Here is a 22,799-nt window from a genome sequence, read left to right on the forward strand (position 1 = left end):
ACTTTTCTCTCTGACTTACAATTCCAAATATCACAAACTTCACATAGGTCTCTCTCCAAGTTACAGTTCCCGGAAGATTCAGGAGACACGAAGGAACATTCAGAAATCAAAGGCCACTCCCAGACACAGATACGAAATGACCGCCCATGTTATTTCATGTCCCTGCAACGATCTTCACTGTTTTCTTTTCCTTCTCTCAGCTTTTGTTCCAACATGGCGGAAAAGTGAGGGTTGGCGGAGTAAGTAATACATCATGCAGAGTCGTCATTTATCTGTGGGATCTCTTACCATTCATATTTAATGTAGCCATACTTGACTTTTAAGGGTGTTTTTAATACAGGAGCCCAGCAACTCCCTTTTCAGTGACATGCCTGGAATGCACTGTGTACAAGAGCCTTGCTCATTCTTTGTGTTGACCACACATACATTTTAACTGTTGAGCTACACCGAGCACCAGCTGTTATGCTTGGTTCCTTCCCTCTTCTGCCAAACCTCTGCAACAAAGGGGGTCTCCATTAGACTCTGCATTCAACTCCTCACCAGGGACAGAACCACTTACAAAATTTCTGGCAAAATATCTACAAAAGCCAAAATATATTACCTAGTGGACATTTTCTCCCGTCTTTTTGGAGCAGAGATGCCCACCGATGGAAGAATGGTTTAGGGTAACCATTACCTGGAAGGGAGTGAGAGGGATTGATACTGAATCTTCCGTCTTCCCTAACACCTGATTATAGTTTGTTAGTTTTCAGTGCTTTTTTCCCTTTTTGCCTTCTTATAAAGCATTTACTAAAGTGTTAACATACTTCAAGAATTCATCAGTTTTATCACTTCAAGGTTCAGGTCAGCCTTGTGATGTAACAGATAATACATTTATGTCTGGCAGTGGAGATATCTGATTACATGACAGCAATTTGACAGAGAAACTTCCAATCTGAAATATGGTTTTGTAACGTGTTGGCTGGTTTCAGCCTGTGTGCCTTCTTTTCTTCAGCTTTTATCCTGTACTACAAAGGCTCTGTAACTGGGACACGGTTAGCAAGACTCAAGGTAAGAAAACCCATGATCTCTCTGTGTACAAATATAACATGGTTCTGATTTGTAATTCAAAGAACTGAGATAGAATTTAAAATGTTAATATTTAAATTAAAATGTTAATCCACTGATGTCTCAAATTCCATCAGCTATAGAGAACATCATCTTCTACTCAAAAACCAAAACACCATTTATTTAATCCACATCAGAGTTCTCTGACTTAATTTCTGGAATAATGGCTACTCATTTTCCATTTGTCTTCTGTGGCAAAGACTTAGCTCTCTGTTCATGGGATGCTGCCTAGCTGTCATGGTCTTGCTCAAGACTCACCTCCTCCTTGAAGGTGTCCAGAATCCCTCCAGGTCATGTCTCATTTGCCATCTGGTTGCTATGATCACTCATGGAGAAGGTAGCAATTACTCAAGGATGACATGCACTGTTATTTCCCACTTCCTTTTGCATGCTGTGACCCACTGGCACCAAATAGTCCTAGAGTTTAGTTCTTGGTGTGGCTTACAAATTATATTTTGTTTCACAAAGCCTACTAAAGAACTGAGTCTATAAGTAAATACTCAATATTTCTGTTGATTAGTTTCTTTTATGCATCAGAACCTTGATACACTTAAGAGATAGCCCTACAAAAAGATCATTTTAATGTAGTAGGGGAGGCAAAGTTTCACCTCTACTCTCAGAGGGTTCTCACCTGGGCCTGAGAATTAAACTGACGTAAGACAGATAGACAAGAGAAAAGCACACAGCTTCATTTAATGTAAGCTTTACTGATGTGGGAGCGCCCCGCAGTAATGAAGACCTCAAGAAGTGGCAAAATCTAAATGCTTTTATGCTAGGTTGAACAGAGATAGCAGTTGTGGAAAAGTAACTAAAATACATGAGGAGGCCGAAGGAAGATGGGGATTATTTTAACAGCTCTGTTGTGCAGAATTCTCTCCACTTCAACTTCCCATCCTTGATGACAAGAAGTTACTTTCCTCCGGAGGCACAGGGAGGTCATCTTCCATGTGGGGTCTTGTCTCCCGCTTCCAGGAAGGAGAAGGAAGGTCAGAGCACCCTTCTTGCTCTTGCTTTTTTTTTTTTTTTTAAGTGCCTTTAGCCAAAATTATCCTTATGCCAAAGTGGCATAGTTTGGCGTGGCATATTCTGCCACCCTTCGGTAGTCTACTGAAAATAAAAAGCAGAGAAGGTGAGAGCACATCAGATACTCTTCTGTGCCTTTTTTGTGTCTTATTCACTTTTTGTCACTGAGTATGCCGTAATCTTCATGTATACTGCCTCTTGTCATCCCGCCTCGATTTGGGTTGAGCTAATTGAATTCTGACCAGTACATTTGATTTGCTCTGGACCTGAAAGTTCATTCACTTTGTACTCAAGGACAATTTGGAGACCCTTCGGTCTGAATACTGAGGGTCGTCATCAAGAACACTGAACCCCTGGCAAATTTCTGACAGGATATCAGGAATTAGGACAAATATCCATGCCTGAGGCTCTGCCTTGATCATATATCTGGCCCCCAGTTTGCTCTGGAGCAGGAGCCTGAAAAGCTCTCTCCAGGGATCTGGGAGCCAATCCTTTCAGGACGCCGCCTTCCCTGAGGCCACTATGAGATCTGCTGGATCCCAGGGCTGCTGTCTGCAAGCCCGGGATGGAGGCGCTGCATGGCGTGGTCCTTCTGACCACGTGTGGTCTCCCTGGCCAGCCTGCGCCCATTGGTTGTTGCTAGACCTGCCCTGTCAGACTCATCTTGCCTCCAGAAGATTTCTTCTTCACTTGTAGGACTAAACTAACAGCTTGGCTGCTGTGTCCTGCAGAGGATTGTGATTCTCCATCTGTGTCTGATTGCTTGAGTAGACAAACACAGAGAGCTGGGCTCCCTAAGCACAACTTGGGAACAAGCATAACATTTCCAAAATCACAGCACCCCATGTCTTGCTTTGTCACCTGGCCACATAGTAGGTCTTCTTGTGGGTGTGAAGAGTAAGAGGTGAGCAGTGAACAGGCTGTCTTCCTCTGTCATGATCACTCCTGGCTCTGTTATTTCATAGCTGTTTGGTGGCATACAATCAATCACCCTCTCTGGTGCTAATTCTCCTGATGCCTATTAATCCTTATTTTATGGGATAGCTGTGGAGAGTAAACAAGATAAACTATATGAATCATTTAGTACAAAATCTGCCATACAATAAGCCCTCAAATCTCAGTTTTCTTCCTTAAAAAAGTAGCTATACAAAGTAACTGGGTTCAGTTTTAAGGATAGCATTGTAATGATGAGTTTGTTTTGTATTTTCCTTTAAATTAATATGTATTTATTATTTATGTTTTACAGTTATATTTCAGTGTAATTGATATTCCTTAACTGCATATATTTTAAATGTGAAATCATCCTCACAATCAAGGTAATGAGCATGTCTGGCTCCCGCTGATTCCTTTGTGCCCGTTTGTAATGCCTCCCATGCATCCTTCCTTGCGCCCCTTGCCCACCCATCTTCAGATAACCACTGTTCTGCTTTCTGTCACTTTAGATTAGCTTGCATTTTGCATTTTTATAAATGGAATTATATGCATGGAATTTTTTTTTGGCTCACTTTTTTCATTCAGTATAATTATTTTGAGATTCATTTATTTGGTTGCATGGAGCAATGATTCATTTATTTTCATTTCTAAGTAGGATTCATTTTATGGACATACAATTTATTTATGCTTTAATCTATTGATGGACACTTGGGTGGCTTACAGGTTTAGCTTCCACAAATAAACATGTCATGAATATTTGTATATCTAAATGTAAGAGCAAAAAGTATAAAACACTCTGAAAGAAAACGTAAGGGAGAATTAGTGACCTATGGTTTGGCAAATATTTCTTAACTATGAAATAAAAAGCAAAAACCATAAAAGAAAACAGAAAAATGAAGTGTACTTATCAAAATTAAAAACTTTTGCTCTTCAGGTGGCAGTATTTAAAAAATGAAAAGTTAAGCCACACACTAGAAGAAAATATGTGTGAAATATATGTCCAAGAGAAAATTTGTATCTAGAATATATAAAGACTGCTTACAACTCAATAACAAGAAGACGGCAAATTTGACCAAAATAAATAAGCAAAGATTTGAACAGACCCTTCACCAAAGATGATATATGGATGACTAATTAACAAGTGAAAAAATGCTCAGTATATTTCATTGTTACAGAAATACAAATTAAAACCACAATAAGGTACCCCTAAATACCCACTAGAATGGCTAAAATTAGAAAGAGACTACACCACATGTTGCTGAAGATGTGAGCGATTGCAGCTCTCCTTTGATGCTGGTGGGCATGTAAAATGGTGCATCTGCCTTGGAAAACAGTTGGCAATTTCCTGGAAGTCAAATGTAAATCTACCATATCACAAAGCCATTCCATTCTTAGGCACTTACCCAAGAGAAATGAAAGCATATGTCCATACCAAGACTTCTGGCTTTAAGTTAAAAGAAGATAAACTGAGCTCAATATATAGAGTTCAACTTAAAAGAAAATAAACCAAGCTCAATCTATAGAAACTGATATCTCGGAGAGTGATTGAAGCTTTGTAATAGAGACCATTACCTCAAAGGATCATTTAAAATTCTATAACAAGAGAACAACTTGAGGTCCTTTTCATTTTCATTGGTTATTTTTTAAAACATGGGGGAAATCAAAAGATATTAGAAATTATGGTGTAAAGGGAAGAAGTGATACAGAAACATAGGAAAAAAAAATCCCAAAAATGCTATCCAGCAGTAAGAAATAAATTTGAGAAAGATATATGCTAATAAAATCACAAATAAATAAAAGAATTTTAAAACAAATATACTAAACACATAGTATTATTCCACTTGATATTCCTAAAATAGTCAGTTTTCAGATACATTTCAAGGGAGCAAAATGCTATAGTAGAGTAAGAATTAGATGGCAAAATGAGGTCTGGGCTTTAGGTACAGGTGTGTGACCCTGGGCCTTCCTAGCATTTGCATTGATCTTAGGCTTATATTAGCCCTAGGGTGTTGTCTACCTGTAAAATAATGATTTTCCAATGAACTAGTGCTCTCATTTGTAAAGCCTACCATTTCAGAGATCATGTTTCTAAGGAGTTAAATGTTGTTGTCATCGGTACTGTTTCTGTCATCATAACATCATTGCTCCCACCAAATTAAGGAAAACTTAATTTGTGTTGTCACTGATGTATGGAACGGCCATTTTAAAGGCAATCTTAAATGCATAATTGCTTTATAAAATAGTCCTCATGATATATAAAAATAAATAAACTCTAATTTGGTGTATGCTTTTAGAATTTGGATAAGGTGTGTTAATTCAAGTTAACAATGGATATTATATAAAATGTACAAATGGGCAAATCCCTTTATTTGTTTTCAGTCATTTGTGTAATTCACACTCCAACTGACAGCACAAAATAAACTATTCTAGAAGTATGAAATCTTTGTCCAATAATTTCCCCCATATGTTTCTGGAAAATAAATAATTGGAGCTTAAGAGAAATGCTCTCTCTTCTCTCATTTCAAAAGAACAACGACCTAGTATCCTTTTCTACTCTTTAAAAAATTCTTCACATCATAGATCAAGTCACTTACATTTGAAGGAAGCCAATATTAATATTTCCTTTTCATCATATAGTGCTTATAAAGTAGTTCAAACGATTTCCACACATCTGTAACTTAGATGTAGATTACCACGTCCTGTAAAGACGTAATTCTAACATTCTTGTGCTTTAACATTTCTCCAAAGGACTGTCAACTGTTTGGCCTAAATCATCCGATGAATCAGCCAATGACGTCAGCCCGAGTCAATGTTCAAAGAAGTAAAAATAAGACCGCTGTTTAACAGCAAGTCCAGCAGAAGTGGGTAAACCCTCAGCCATCTCAGTTGTTTCTTTAAAAAACTCCCCTAAGCAATCAGAAATTTAGACAAACAACCTTAGGCATAATTTCTTTTTCATTAACAAAAATATGCCAGGATATATGACATGCTATCTCAGGTAAACAGAAGTAAAAATTGTAAGGCAGGTAAATTTTCTAATTTTCTATCCCTGTCATAACTCTTCTTTCAAACAGACCCAGTTTTCATCAACCCTGGCAATTATACCTTAAAACCATCCTTCCTGACTGGAAAACAATAGAACAAAACAAAACACAAACGTTAATTTATCTGAGTTTCCGTTCTTTTTATATAAAAAGAAAAAACAAATATGCATTAAACTCATGTAGGTATAGTAGGAAGAATTTCTTTACCTAAAAGTAATACCTGCTTGAATATTTACAATACATTGAATGTAAGCATTTGCTCTACTTTTTTATAAGAGGGACCAGCCTCCATTTTTTCCCATTGCTTCCAACAGCATTCTTTGCCAGCATTTAGTATTCCCATTCGGCAGTAATAATCTTTCTAAGTTTGACAAGATTTAAGCAATTTCAAATTGTTTTCAAGGCTCACTTGCAATTCATGTTTTAAATTGTGGTATATGAAGCATGTAAAACACTTGTTTCAATGAGAACATGATGCCTGCACTTAGTATTTACACAATATGAAATAAATCATGTCAGAATTAATAAGGTCTAATTCTATTAATGTCAGAAAAGATTAACGTAGGTTCTCTCTTCTAAGTAGACTTACCCGGGACTCTGAATTATTCTTGACAGTGTTAAAATTAGACTAAGCCTACAAATAAAATAGGCTGGCAAATAAATTGAAGTAATAAATTAAGACATTGTGTAAATAAAGGTGTCTGTGTTAGAAGCAGCAGATTTGATGGAAAATCCTTAGTAGATTTGTCATCAACAACACATTTATTAGTATCTCTCCTGATGATTCTAGTTGTCTCTGAATTGAGTTTGTTTCCTTTGTGTGTTTTTATTAAATGCAATTTTCATATTTGGATGTAAAAAAGTTAATGATAATTGAGAGGCTATACCAAAGCAAATGAGGATGATTTGATGCTATAGCGAAAGAGGTCTTGCTTGTCGGGTTGATTAGCTTGATCAGAGGCAGCAAAAATGTGTATCTCAGCCTCATGGGTTTGTACATTCAGAGTCAGCGCAGTCAGTGGTTGACTTGTTATCTTTTTTATCTCTACTTTTGTTTACTTGTACAAATTAGTACTGTACTCATGGGGATATGTTGTTACAAGAAGTGGGAAAACTAAGATGGGTTTCATTTCACCTTTCACTGAACTTTTTCGATCTATCCGTGAAAAAGCATTGCTTTCCTATAAAAAAGTTATTTTAAAATATGGTAGTATTTCAACTGGTAGTAAATGATATTATTCTTCTATTTCATTAAGAGAAATACAGATCAAGTTGAGGGGACTGAAAAGAATGAGGGAAAGTGGTCTAAAATAATGTAGAAACACATAACAATATGAACTTACAACAGCAAGTTCTTAATGGGAAAAGTACTTGACCAAGGACATTATGGATATATACATATTATTTATTATGAATTTATATAATTATGCATATATACTATTTAAAGCTTAGGGTATATGGCATTTATTTAAATTCTCTGAAGAATTTTGTGTAAAATTTATCATAATCCAAAGAACAAAACTTAGTTAACTCAAAGAAGAAAATTTTGCTCTGATGATGAAATAGCAGTAAGTCATGTTTTTCTTTTCCCCTGAAGAACATTGTTTGGAGACCGTGGGTTGATACATGGCTTCAAACGTTCAGTTGGAAGAAAGAAAATGGGAAATAAGTACGTTATCATTGCAAACTGTCTGCAGAAGTTGCCTGTAGTTTGTGTAATCTCATGATACATCTAGAACATGAAATATCCCGGGAGGGTTCAAATAACACTTTGTGGGAAATGTGAGGGGAGCCAGAGAAAGCCTCTTCTCCACGGAGGGCTGGTGCCGGGACCCTCGGATTGAATTAAGGTCTGTCAAACATTCACTCTCAGCACAGCGCTGTTCCAAGGACTATGGGGACATGGAAGGTATACTGGGCAGTATCATAGTCCTCACTAAATTTACAAACTGATATAAGAGGCAAGATTTATCATATAAAAATTACTGTCGAAAGTTATTAAAATGACTAAAATAATCCAGCGCTAAGTATGAGGTGCTGAGGACAGTTGCAGTAGGGAATTTCAAGGCTCAGGAACTTTGGACATTATGGAAAATAGGATTAGAGTGCAGAGATGGTGAGTGAGCAGAAGACAGCCGTACGACCATGTATTTAATGTCAATAAAGTAAAAAATCCTTCCCAAATGTATTTACGTGTCTGTAAAGAGATGTTCCTCACATCACTGTTTACAATAGGGAAAGAGTGGAAACTATCTAGATTCTCAATAACAGAGAAATAATATAATAAGGAATAGTTTATCTGTATCTTGTAATTATCCAGTACTTGAAAATTCTGTTTTCCATGACAACACTATTCGATTATTTGGGAAAATCTTACTACATAGATAAGTAAAAGTAAAAGTCAGGATACAAAATTTTTTATGGAGAATAGTATTAATTTATCTTAAACACACCAAAATTATTTCTGATCAAAGTGAACACTACCTGCAACCTCCCCGTTCAGCACATGCACACACAGAACACATGCACACATGTGCATACACATGCACATACACACACAGCAATGCATGCACATACACCACACATTGTAAGAGGGACCGGCCTCCATTTTTTCCCATTACTTCCATGAGCATTCTTTGTCAACTCACATTCACATATGTAAACACACATCACGGATGTTCACATAGCACTCATATACAGCACACACATGCCACACAGTGCATGCATGTGCACATGCACACACAAACACACGGCACACATCACACGCATATGCACGCAACTGTAACTGTATCTTTAAATCTTTATGTCAGAATAACTAAAGACCTGACGGGGTGGATTACGCCTTCAACCCTTCTAGCAAAATTGAGTTTGACACTGAATGCAGCCGTGTTGCCTAATGATTGAGCTGGCCCACTAACTAGTTCTGTACCTACACACCCCAACCCTGGATGAATGGGAATGGACAGTGGGGGAGGCACTTGCTAGACTAGTACTACTGCTGGCACTCCGGATCAGCACAATGACCAATCCTAACATGCCTTCCCCAAACGGAAAAGTTTGGTAAAAATAATGATAAATAGAAAAAAGGAGAAATAGTAGCTGAGGGTAAAAGGAGGAATAAATGGACTATGCGATGAGGCAAATCCAATATTATCTTGATGCCTCATGAGAGGGTCAGAGCAAGAGATGATGTTGTCTTGCTCAATTGTACAAAACACCTGCAAGGGGAGCTACATGTTGCCAAGCCCACTGGTGCTCTCAGAACCTGACAAGCTCGGATGAAAGCCGAGAAACCGAGTGGCATCACTGTAGGAGACATTTTGGTCACGTGATATGGTGAGGAACTGAACCAATTGTTGATGACTGAGTAGAACTCTAGTAATGGGCCCGTATCGTTTGAGTTTCATTTTTCAGCTTACATTTACCACCATATCATGATATAGCATAATACTAGTATGGTTGATAAGATTGTAATACTGATATTGGTGGTCGAATGCATCAGGAAATTGAGTTAAAGTTCCCTCAGACTTTAGCACCAATAACATTGACATTACCAGTGGAAATACCAAGGAAAAATGACTGGCCTGAGCAAGAAGTGGATTTAGCTAACCATCAGCTAACTTCTATGCTACGCAGCTCTGCACAACTTTTTAATACTAAAGGTCCAAATAGCAGTAGATCAAGGAGGGAAATGAATTATCAAATTAGCGCAAAAATACCAAAGTTTATGTAATGTCTTTATAGGATGAATTAGTTATTTCTTTGAATCTATCCCTACACAACATTGGATCTTCCAAATGTTAGGCATATCCAGAGTGATACCATTGCCATATCTTTCATGTAGATGCCAAGACAAGTGTGATTGTTTTGCTGTAAGAGAGCCACGGCCGAAGGGCAGGGAGTGGCTTGCATAGTGAAGAACTAACCAAAGACCAAAGAGAGGTCTGGCCTTTCTCCTCAGCTCCTAGGAGGTCATCTCTAACACCTACTTGATAAGATCATCTTTGTTTACCTTGGTCCTGGGCCACAGAGATAGTCTGACAATGTGATTTATGGTGGGGACCTTGGACCGTGCTGTATCAACTCAACTTCAGGAGACTCTGGGACTACAGATCAGTCAAATGGACCGTCAATTATGTGTACTTGACAGAATCCTAATAAAACCTCTGAACACCAAAGCTTGGGGAGCTTCCCTGGTTGGCAATATTCCATGCATACTGTCACATATCATTGCCAGGAGAAGTCAGTGCTGTCCACGATTCCCCTGGGAGAGGACACCTGGAAGCACCTGTATGGGGGTCTCCTGGATACTACCTCATGCCCCTCTTCCCTTGGCTGGTTTTAATCTCTATCCTTTTGCTGTAATAAACCGTAACTGTGGGTACAACAGCTTTCAATGCGGGTTCTAGAAAATTATCGAAACTGAATGTGGTCTTGGGGGCCCCAGAACTTGCAACTGGTGTCTGAAGTGAGGGTACTCTTGAAGGCTCCTTAACCTTGAGGAAATACACAAATCGCTCATGGAGTATTCTTGCCAAAAATACCTTAAACTTGAATCTAATCATGAGAAACAATTAGACAAATCCAGAATGTGAAACAATTAAAAAAACAACTAGCCTGAAATCTTTTTTAAAGGTTGGCACCTGAGCTAGCATCTGTTGTCAATCATCTTTTTTTCTTCTTTCTTCTTCTTCTCCTCAAAGCCCCCCCAGTACCTAGTTGTATATTCTAGTTGTAGGTCAGTCTGGCTCTGCTACGTAGGACGGTGACTCAGCACAGCTTGATGAGCGGTGCTATGTTTGTGCCCAGGATCAGAATTGGCGAAACCCTGGGCCACCAAAGTGGAGCATGCAAACTTAACTATTTGGCCAAGGGGCCATCCCTAGCCTGAATTCTTAATTATGTCAACAATCTGAAATCAGATAAACCAAAAAATGTGGAGAGAATTCTTTTAGTATAAAGTGTTACAACATTAAGTCGAAGAGAGAAATGTTTCTCCTTATCATGGAATAGTCTTTCAGTTCACACATTTTAGGCCAGCTGAGTTTCATGCCCATCCCTGAACCACTAACATATGAGTAGGGCTTGCTGTGTGTTGCCTGGCATAAGCCTGGGATCGCCACCCAATCCCGGCAGAGTTGATGACGTTGCTCTGGTTTGCTCAGCTAATTCACAGACTACCCCCAAAGTTGAGGATGGAGTCATGTTTTCTCATCACATGTGATATATTAAACAGGGGAAAAGATTGTAAGTCATAACACTGTCCAAGGCATGCACATACTTTGTGCAGATTTTAGGTTCAAACACACCAAAAGAATAAATGTCCACCTTCTTCTGAAACCAGTGGGACTATGAGCATGCAGATAAGTATAGTATTTGGACTCCAAATGCAGAGACCTAATTTTGCTTTAATATAGCTCAACATAAATCAATAATCCTTGAGAGAAGGATGACAAATAACAGCTATTTGAAAACCACTAAATAGCACTGCTTGGAATATCACTTTCTTATATTTTACAGATTCTCTTGTCTACAACACCACTAATATTAATGAAAAATATCTGTAGCTGCTAGGATCACGCTTCACCATGAAGGATGTGCCCAGCCCAAGTATTTTTCTTTTTCCTAATAGTGAAGAGTTGAAAGCAGGATTCAGATGACCTTGGATTTTAAAATCCTATAACTCTAAAAGAAATAGAAGAAAATAGAAATGATTCAAAAGAGTAGAACTTCAAAAAAGTGAATGCAAGTTAATAAATTAGATGTTTCTAATAAGTTAGATTGGGCCTAGAAATTAAAAACTCATTGGAAACAAAAATAACATTAAAAATAAAAGTAAAACTAGGAAATAAAGAAATACACATTAAAAAGAAAAAACCCAGGATATCTCAATTTAAATGAGTCAAATATGTGATCAGAGAATGCCCATAAAAGAATCTGCAGATGATTAGCAAATGAGTATAAAGTTTTAAATTACATGAATCTAGGACTACAGTAGGAATTTTGTGGTTGCTACATAAGGATACATTACTTGCCAGCACAAACAAGTTGAATAGCTTTTAAAAAATCTATAATATTCACTTAATAACAAAATATAAATTTAAAATAAAATGGACATTATTTTGAAACATTTTGTTAGAAAAGAAATCTTGATCAGTCATATCAGTTTGGGTGATTATTTCTCTGATTAGTGTAGAAGAAAATATACATACTAAACTGGCCTTTTTTTAAATTATAGAAAATAAGATTACTTTTCTTTGAAATGATAAAAATATTAAAAAGAGCAAGCCTTAAAATAGTGTCTGCGGGGCCTGCCCGGTGGAGTAGTGGTTAAGTTTGCACACTTTGCTTGAGTGGCCTGGGGTTTGCAGGTTCTGTTTCCCGGGGCAGACGTACACACCACTCATCTAGCCATGCTCTGGTGGCATCCCACATACAAAATAGAGGAAGATTGACACAGATGTTAGCTCAGCGACAATCTTCCTCAGGCAAAAAGAAGAAGATTGGCAATAGATATTATCTCAGGGCCAATCTTCCTCACCAAAAAAAATTATATATATATATATATTTTTTTATATAATATATATAATATAATTTATATTATGTATATATTAATACTAGGACTAAATACACAGACTGAAATAAGAAATCATAAAAGTGGCTTATTTTCTTTTATTGGGGGATTATACATTATAAATTCTCAAATTACAAGTAAATACCAATTTGTAACAGTTCATAGCTACAAAATGGAAAACTGGTCATAAAAGAAAATGAAGCACAGACATTTAGTGTTTCCACAGGAACACTTGAGTCGTATGAGGAATAATAGAAGCACAATCCACTCCGGAAAAGGTTTCCTAACCTGACTGTCCCGTAAACATAAAACATTGACTTCTGCATCTGACCAGCTCTGGTGTTGATGGACTAAATACACAACGAAGTGGCGATCATTTCTCTGCTGACAAGACACAATACATGAAATATGGAAACTGTCTCCATCTTTATGGGCACGAATCAATTTTACTTTTAACCTGCTCAGTCCTCTCACTGATGTTCAATAACAATTTCATCTTTAAATGCTACTTAATTTTGCCTTAATTTATTTTCTGGCAAATGACTCCACGCAAAATTGAATTCAGTGAGAACGATTTTCCTCTCTTAACCTTTACCCTTTCAAAAATTCTTTGCCACCAATCACTGCAGAGTTTTTTAACTTTATTTTTAGTATATCTTATTTAAAGAAGGCTACAAGAAAATCAACAAAAAATTGGTACCATCTGTTTTCCAAACCATGTCAGGCTAGAGTAAAGGGATCATGTGAACAATTACTAAATGAATCAATTTAAAAAATATATCTATGAAGATGCTGGGAAGCATCTGAAAGCAAAGAGAAACACAGAGAGAGCTGCAACTCAAGAAATGAAATTGGAAGGAGTAAGGGCTGCAAGTTGCAATTTCCCAGGTCCAGCTGCTCAAGCTCCATAGCAAAAACTTCAGAAAAATGGTGGGAAAGACCACAGCCTCATTAGGTAAAGGTGCCAGACACTAACGTTCAGGGCTGGAAAATGTAAAGGGAAAAATCCAGGGCAGCATGAGAACCATGGGCATAAAAGAATCTATGCTTAATAAGCCCAGAAGACTGAGAGGAAGCAATGCATTCACTAAATAAAAACAGGATGGCAAGAATAAGGGAAATCGTGGCACATGAAAGATGCCATAGGAGTTTAAAATGAGACAGTGAAATTGATGGTTCAGTACAAGGGTGGGCTGATAAAGTCAGGAAAATTTCTCTGAATTAGTATAAAAGTAAAATGAGAAGAGAAACAGTTTTAAAATATATGTATACAAGTAATAAAAGAAGAGTATCAAGCAATTATGTCCGAAACCCTCCTTATATCTGTCTGCATGTGTGTGCACATATGTGTGTGTGATGACAGAAACAGATGTGTTAAAAAAATAGTACAAGAAAAATTGCTAGAATGGAAGAACTCAAAACTGTCATATTGAAATTGTACCCCCTACAAGCAAAATGAATGCAATGATCTAAATAAAAGCATGTTTTGTGAAATCTGAAAATACTGGGGATGAAGAAAAAACTATAATAGCTTACAGAAATAAAATGCAAGTTTCCTGCTGAAACAGGGAAATCAAAACAAATTCTAACTTCTCCTAGACTTTTGTTGAAGGTAACGATCATGTCCATTTTTGACACCAGCATATAGCATATCACCTGACGCAAAGTGAGTGCTCAAGAAAAGGTGGCTGAATCAATCAATCAGTCATTTTCTCTACTTGAGATCAAGATTGCTCTCTCTGAAGAAATGAAAATTAGGACAAGTGTTTTTACATAAATAGAAAACCAGATAGTCTTGGGAAGGTAATGACTAATTCAAACAGCATATTGGCAAGATACAAAGCAGGTGAAACGGTGTTACAAAAACACTTGAACTTTTTTACTTCCTTGTCTTTTTGTCATTTCCCCATTCTCTTTGTCTTCTTTCTTTAGATACTTTTCTGGAATTTTTAAATTTAATCATATATATAGATTTGGCCCTGCCTCAAGTGTTTCAGATAGACATATTAGTCAGGGTTCTGGAGAAATAGAACCAATAGGACATGTTTCTGGAAAAGGATTTATTTTAGGGAGTTTAAGGCTCACACGATTGCAGAGTTTTGGTGAGACCAAAATCTGATGAGAGAGCAGCCTAGGGACCCAGGAAGGAGTTGCAGTTTGAATCCAAAGACTGTCTGCAGTAGAACCAAGAAGAGCCAATGTTGCTTTACTCAAAGTTCACCAATTTAAATAAAAATCTTGTCTAAAAATACCCTCATAGAAACATCCAGAATAATGTTTGACCACATACCTAAGCACTGAGGCCCAGCCAAGTTGACACATAAAATTAACCATTACAATAGCTAATAGAGACTTAGGTTAAATTGACTGAGTATATGGTCATTCCAACTTTATAGGGTCTATAACAAAAGTATCACATTCCACCACCCAATGTCCTGCAGAATTACTAATGGCAGCATTCTCTCCTTTTCTCTTTCTAGGAATACTTTCTTCCAGGCAGAGAGTGGCAAGTGGGGTGTAGCACATAATGAACAGACATCATCTATATTATATTACTTTGCATAGTAATATAAATAGAAATTTTCTAGTTAAATTTTCATTAGAATCATGAAAATATTTTCACATGTTTTATTGAAGAAACTTCAATCCTATAGACTAGTTGCAAAAATTGTACAATGAACAAGTGTGTATCCTTCATTTAGATTCACTAGTTGTGAATTCCTCTCTCTTTCTCTCTCTCTTTCTGAATGTACGTGTATAGTCACCATTGTCTCCTCCTCCTCCTCCTTCATAGCTTCGTTCTTTTTTGCTTTTAAGATTGGAACTTGAGCTAATATCTGTTGCCAATCTTCTTCTTTTTTCTTTTTCTTCGTCTCCCCAAAGCCCCCCAGTGAGTAGTTGTATATTCTAGTTGCAGGTCCTTCTGGCTCTGTTATGTGGGGCACTGCCTCAGCACGGCTTGATGAGCAGTGCTAGGTCTGTGCCCAGGATCCAAACTGGTGAAACCCTGGGCTGCTAAAGTGGAGCACTCGAACTTAATGACTGGGCCACGGGGCCAGCCTTGTTCCATTCTCATTAATTTTGTCAATTCATTGAAGAGTAAGTTGCAGATACCCCAATCCTTCAATCTTAAATAATTCTTCACCTATCTTCTAAGAACAAAGCCACCAACTTACATATCTACAATACAATGATCAAATTCAGAAAATTTATCCTGTTACGACACCAGTGTGTATTCTCAACTCCAACTTCGTATTTCACTAATTATTCTATTAAAGTTCTTTTTTGTTTTTTTCCCCTAAGATTGGCACCTGGGCTAACAACTGCTGCCAGTCTTTTTGTTTGTTTGTTTCTGCTTTATCTCCCCAAACTCCACCCTGTACACAGTTATATATCTTAGTTGCAGGTCCTTCTAGTTGTGGATGTGGGATGCTGCCACAACGTGGCCTGAGGAGCGGTGCCATGTCCTCACCCAAGATCCAAACCCTGGGCCGCCACAGGGGAGCACGCGAACTCAACCACTTGGCCACGGAGCCGGCCCCTATTAAAGTTCTTTTTCAGCACTTTTTTTCAAGTCAACATGCAATCTAGAAATAGTCATCTCATTTAACTACCATGTCTCTTTAGTTTTTGGGGGGAACAACTCCTCAATCTTTGTCTTTTACAACATTCACGTTTTTTGAAGAATATCTTCAAATTGTTGCCTGATTTGTGGATTTCTGATTGCTTCCTTAGGACTAGACTCAAGAGTCTGTTGTTTGTTTTTTTATTGGCAGAGATTCTCCCTGAGTTGTGCACTCTCAGCTGATCACACTGGAAGACACATCTGTCCCATTCTTGGAATGCTAACTTGAGTCATGGAGCTGTGGTAGCATCTGCCACCTCTCTCCACTGTAAAGGTAACTATGGGGGTAAAGGATGTTCAAATATCCTTTTTCCCCAAAAACTTTTACCAAATCGTCTTAGCATTCGTTGATTACTCTTTCCTGGATCAATTATTGCTATTGTGGTTGCTAAATGATGATTTTACTACCTCCATCATTCCACTGCATTTATTAGTTGGCATTCCCCCATAAATACGGCTGCCCCACCTTCTCTTTTTGAAGTTAATTTAATCATGTACCTTGAAATCAACATTATAAATATTAAGCTATGGCTGACATAGGATAGTAGATACATATCTGAGATACAGTATATTGTGTAGACCATTGGATAGAAAACTCAACCTGAATTTAGTCCAAATTTTATTGATAACATGCAGCGGATGTTAGGAAAATCACTTCACATCTCTAAGTTTTAGTATTTGCATCTGTCCATTGAGCATTTTGACTATTTAAACGTCAACATTTTCTTTAGTTTTAATAGCCTACAACTCATAAAAAATTTTTGGTTGGTCTTTATGAGGCTTACGAGAACTTTAACAGAGGAAATTCCCCCTTCTCAGTCTTAATAACAGCTGGCTTAATTAATTGCAATTGGCCAAAAACTGGCAAAGAAACTCCTAACCCCATTAACTTATTTTGGTTCTCATTAAACTTTTAAATTCACTTACTTTCCTTTTCTCCTGTCTATTTCAAGCTTATTTTCATCTGTGTTTCGCAACCATATTTGGAAAATGCACAGATTGAGCACACGTGTAGGTGGAATTATACAGCTAAAAAACATTCCATAAAATGATCTTGGATATTTCAGGGTGCTTCAGGATTAATTATAGTCCTACAATTCCCACATTAAGGCAGACTGTGGGTTAGAAGGCTGGGCTGAGAGAGCTGTCGTCCCAGTAACAACATTTGAGGCGAGTGATTTACTAGAACAAAGTCTGTACCAATTTCAAAGTAAACTTTTTACAAAGTCAAATAGCCATTAAAAAAAGTGGCCCTAGATGTGTTCCCAGCAAATTCTGCTCTATAAATTCTAAAACTGTGAGAAAAATGTGGTTGAAAGTTGAAGGTTGACAAAATGTATAATCTCAAGAACCTTTCAGGAATGATAATTTTAACATCATTACTAATACTTACGAATCTAGAGAGCAGAATGAAAAATCGCTCTGGCGATAATATGGGGAATGCAAAATAGTTAAGCGTACATTAAAGGTTTAAAGTTTCAATTCTGAAAACAGCAATATATTTGGTTGTTCCTCTTGACATTGTTCAGAGGATAAATTACGTATATAAAAAACAATTTGTTACTTTCATGCCTGTCATTTTTAAACTGTAAATTTTAAATTGAAAAGTGTTAAGGAAGGTTTATAATGCCACTGTGATTTTCCTGGAAATAAAATATTCAAAAAAATACATGATAAATGGTCACTCTATCTATATCTGTCATTCGTGTTTGATATGTACATGCATATATGTGCATAAATATATCTCTATAAATATATGAGCATAATAGATCATTTTTATTGAGTATTTCCTTGTAAAGAGGTCCTAAGTACTTCACATGAATTATGATTTTATATAAATTATGTCACTTAGTCTTCTTAATAATCCAATGAGACATCTACTACCATTGTCCCATTTTGCGGTCAAGGAAATCAAGTCAAAAAGTGATTAAGTTAGTTGTCCATCATCAGACTGTTAATAAATGGCAGAACCATTGGGGAAACAGATTATATGCCTCTAAATACTGTGTCTTTTATTCTTAAAATTTATTTAATCAAAAAACTTAATATGGATGCATTTCTCTCTTTTTTTCTCAAGATATATTTATAATATATGGAAATAATGTACATTTCTTTTTATATTTACATATAATGTGTATATGTTTTATGTTCACAAAAAGCAATGTACAAATACATTTCCCACCTGTTTTCAACATTGGAAGGAGCCCAGACTGACCACGTGCGCTGTCCTGGCTTACAGTTTGATAGGGCTGTGACTGTGTTCTCTGGTCAAACATTATTTTCGTGGTCAAAATTAACCTTTAAACCCTGTAAGACCCAAGAATGTGGGAATGCTTTTAGTGGCTTATTAATGTAACAGGGAGAGGGGCTGCTCTTCTCTCTGTCCCATGGCTTCCAATTCTTCCTATGGTGTTGACGACACAACACACTGGCTGTCAATCAAAGAGTCAAACAGAATTCTTTAGGACCACAACCCAAATGTAGAGGGTGTTGTCTCCTGGTTGAGCATCCAACAGGTCAATCTATCATTTTTTCAGCTGTTTTAGGAAGATAAGGCTCCTGGTAATGACCGTGGATGTCATGGATGTGAGCTGTCTGCTTCCTTTCTTTGCTATAGAATAAAGTATTTGTTGGTAGCGATTAATAAGACTTTCTGAAAATCCATGTGTGGTGATTCTGGCAGAAGTGTTACAGCAAGTGAAGGAAAATTCACATCTGTATTGTAAAATGAAGAGTGTCCTTCATTATGAAGAATCTAAAGTAATCAACTTGCCACTGGGTATATCACTGGTCCTTCATGGAATTGCCATAACAAAGGGTGTGCTGAATTGATCTCTTCCTTAAAACTGGGCACTCACCAGGAGCAACAACCCATCAACCATGTGAGTGGAACTAAATAAATTTATGGCCAGAAACTACTTTGGAAATTTACATGGGTGACTAAATTAGTTCTCTATTTTGTATGCTTCTCTCTCTCTCTTTTCTTTCTCTCTCTACCTCTCTTTCTCATTCAAATGTTAAAACACATCTCTGAAACCTGTCTAATCTTGTTTTGGCTGAGCTAAAGAGCCGGGAAAGTTTCCACAGCAATTTAAGGATTAATAGGAAAATCAGATCTTCTGGATTCTTGATCTGGTAGTGGTAGCACCAGCTTTTCGTTCTTCCAATATCCCCCCAGGAGTTATGAAACTGCAACAAGGTTGAGCAGTAAAAATCCAGGAAAGAGGATAAGAAGACAACCAAGGTGAATGCCTCCCTCCCACCCCCTTTTTTTTAGAACTTTTGATCACCAGAGGCCTTATTTTATGTCGCAATTACAAAGACTTGAAAAGCACCTCATCAAACAAGCATGCAAAAATGAAAGCAGCGCGGTGCCAATTGGGTGCAGTTAATTTTTAATTATTCTCTCTCTCTGCCAACTTTGTTTATTGCCAAGCAGCTGTAAGGGTAGAACCCGCCAGAGGGGAACTCACCAGTCCTGTGTGAACGGGGATATCCTTATAGTACATGGTCTCAAAATAGATTACAACTGAGACCGCCGCAGTTCAGGACAGCTTGTTTTTCCCTCCTTAAATGTCACAGTAATACAATCCCGTCTCTACAAAGCCAAGTTGCCCAGAAATGCACAAAGTTTGCGGCTCTCACATTCCCCTTGCTCCTACTTGAGGAAAGATCCTATTCAAATCAGAAGAAAAACACCAGTGCCACATTAAAAAGAAAACACCACCAATTAGAAAAACAATCTACGGATCTCTTTATATTCTGTTCAATAACCATCCCTTATCCTTCGGAGACTTGAAAAATAAAAGTGAAATTGTGGTGTTACAAAAGATTAGATTGATTTTAAATCCTCCACGCACTCAAGGTTTCACTGCTTTTTGCCAAAACATGGTAATCCGGCCCTGGAACTGTACCCATCTCTGACGGTGAAGAACCACGCCATGTGGGCTGCCTTCCTTCTGGGGATGGTTTACGAGGTGAACAGAACCCAGGGCTTGTCAAAGATGCTGTTATACAACAGAGGGTTCTGATATAAGAATACACAGAGCGAGAATTGGGGCATAAGCTTATGGATTTCAAGACTTCTTTAATTTTTCTCAGGTCTATTGATCACAGGTAAAGTTATACACAAAGATAAAATCAAGAGAACAATACCTATTGTCACTTCAAATCCTCTGAAAATACAGATTCTAGGGTAAATCTTTGGGGATTACATGCATTCTCAAATACAAATGAAAACAGTTAAAATCAGTGCCCAATAACATGGAAATAAGTCATAGAGCAGATTCCTTGGGAGAAGTGTTCATAAAGTGTTGATATTTAAATGTAACGGTGTTATATATTTTTATTGTATTTGGATCATATGACATCCTACTTATCAAGTGTAAATCAACTTTAGTTTCTCTAAGACAAACATAAAATCCTGATTGCCATTTCTTATATAAAAACTACCCCAGCCTATCTCACCTTTCAGGTGAGCCTAAATGGAAGTGTCTATATGGAAAGTGTGATTTGTTGTCCATCTTCCAGTTGTTTAGTTGTGTTTTTTCCCATTCTGAGGTGGCTTTCCTGCTTGGAAGAATTGCCTCAGGGGGATGTTTTATCTTAAGTGATAGTTAGACTTGGTTTTAAAAAAAGTCATGGGCCAGCCTGGTGGCGTACTGGTTATGTTCGTGCACTCTGCTTCAGCTGCCCAGGGTTCACAGTTTCTGATCCCGAGTGTGGACCTAAACACCGCTCATCAAACCATGCTGTGGCAGTGTCCCAAATACAAAATAGAGGAAGATTGGCACAGATGTTAGCTCAGGGACAATCTTCCTTAAAATAAAAAAAGCTAAGCTAAACTAAAAATAATCATTAGAGGCTGACCCAGTGGCATAGTGGTTAAGTTCAGGCGTGCCCTGCTTTGGCAGCCCGAGATTTGTGAATCCAGATCCTAGGCAGGGGCCCACACACCACTCATCAAGCCACGCTGTGGTGGCATCCCACATACAAAATAGAGGAAGATTTGCACAGATGTTAGCTCAGGGATAATCTTCCTTAAGCAAAAAGAGGAAGATTGGTAATAGATGTTAGCTCAGGGCCAACCTTCCTCACCAAAATAAATAAATAAATAAATCATTAAGATGAGTACTAAGCATTAGAATTAGTGAACACAAGTAATATCTATTCCCATCAAGGTGTTAAATTCTTTGCTTTTAGCCCTGTTTGATGTGCACCCAAATCCCCAAATTGGTGTATTTATCATGGGAGCACTTGAGTGTGACCTTCGTAACTATTTGGTCCAGGGACCATTTGGTGCATGTGTTTCTAATGGACTCACACTTAGCTCATGGAAGTCTGGCTTTGCGGAGGAAGTGTGAGGTCCAAGAAGCTGTTGGGAGGCACTTTTCTTGGAAAAAGGAAGTTATGTTCTTTTATTTTATAGTTCACAGACTGGCTTCTAAAGATTGGAACTTATTTCTAATGTATGAAATCACGAAGTTAGAATATGTTCTAAATTTGGCCAGGCGTCCTTCCGTTTCTGATTAGAGTGATGTCACAGTTTGAAGCTAAAGGCAAAGGGCCAGCAAACCCTCTGGACCGAGGAAGCAGAAACTGCATTTCCAGGGTTCCATTCTCTTAAAACTCCCTTCAAAGGAGGCCAAAATGCTTGTGTACAGACACTGTCATCCATGATGTCATATTTCCCAGTAATTCTAGAACAAAGTTATAGCTCCTTCAACAAATTTCTTTAATATCTTAAACATTCATTTTAATATTTTTAAAAGATTTCATTGCTCCGTGGAATCCTTTGAAACTTCGATACATAGTATGTTTAAATTTTGAAAGTTCCGTTTTGGATAATAAATCATGTGTTGCCCTCAGTATCATTGGAGCAAGGAACCGATTGTGATGCAAAGTTCAAAGGCTTTGGAGCCACAGACCTTGGTTCTTCTTGGTTCTTCCTGCTTTCTTGGCTACATGTTCACGTACAAAGTGCTTGATCTTTGCATGTCAGTTTTTTCACATGTAAAAGGGACGATAGTGCTCACCTGAAGTTTCGGGAAAAAAAGTCAATGACATCATGCCTGAGAAACAAGTAACAGTGGTCAGCCTTTGTAGTGACTCAGCAAATGCTAATCTCTTTCCTCCTTACTGCTTCAAATAGCAAATCTCTCTACCGTTATTGACAATTAATCCATATAATGAGTTTTTCCAGATAACAAAATCCTACTTTAAATCACATTCCAGGGAGTGAAATTCCTATGGCAACGGAGACTTATTATCTTCTTGGAGAATTCAAAGTGTTCAATGGATAGTGAAACTACATTTAAAAGTAGATTTTCAACATATTTAATTAAAATTTTAATCTTGCATGATAGACCTTTTGACCTCCCTACAAAGAAGAGAAAAATTGGAGAGCTTCTAGCCACGCTCTTTTGTTTCTCTCACCTTCAGCACTTCTTTTATCATCACTGTGTCTTCCTGAGCATCTCATCAGCTCTGACAA

The 22,799-nt window shown here is 37.5% G+C and overlaps 1 long non-coding RNA gene across 1 annotated transcript; it reads right to left on the reverse strand.

The window, feature by feature from the left end:
• Window positions 1-1,794: 1,794 nt before the first annotated feature.
• Window positions 1,795-19,901, reverse strand: LOC102150432 (uncharacterized). The gene is made up of 3 exons (XR_289758.3): window positions 19,780-19,901; window positions 2,992-3,174; window positions 1,795-2,214 (listed from the first exon to the last, which is right to left on the reverse strand). It is a non-coding gene; the product is annotated as an uncharacterized lncRNA (long non-coding RNA).
• Between the last annotated feature and the right edge of the window lie 2,898 nt (window positions 19,902-22,799).

The sequence above is a fragment of the Equus caballus genome, chromosome 29, assembly GCF_041296265.1.
Source record: "Equus caballus isolate H_3958 breed thoroughbred chromosome 29, TB-T2T, whole genome shotgun sequence".
NCBI classification, from domain to species: Eukaryota; Metazoa; Chordata; class Mammalia; order Perissodactyla; family Equidae; genus Equus; species Equus caballus.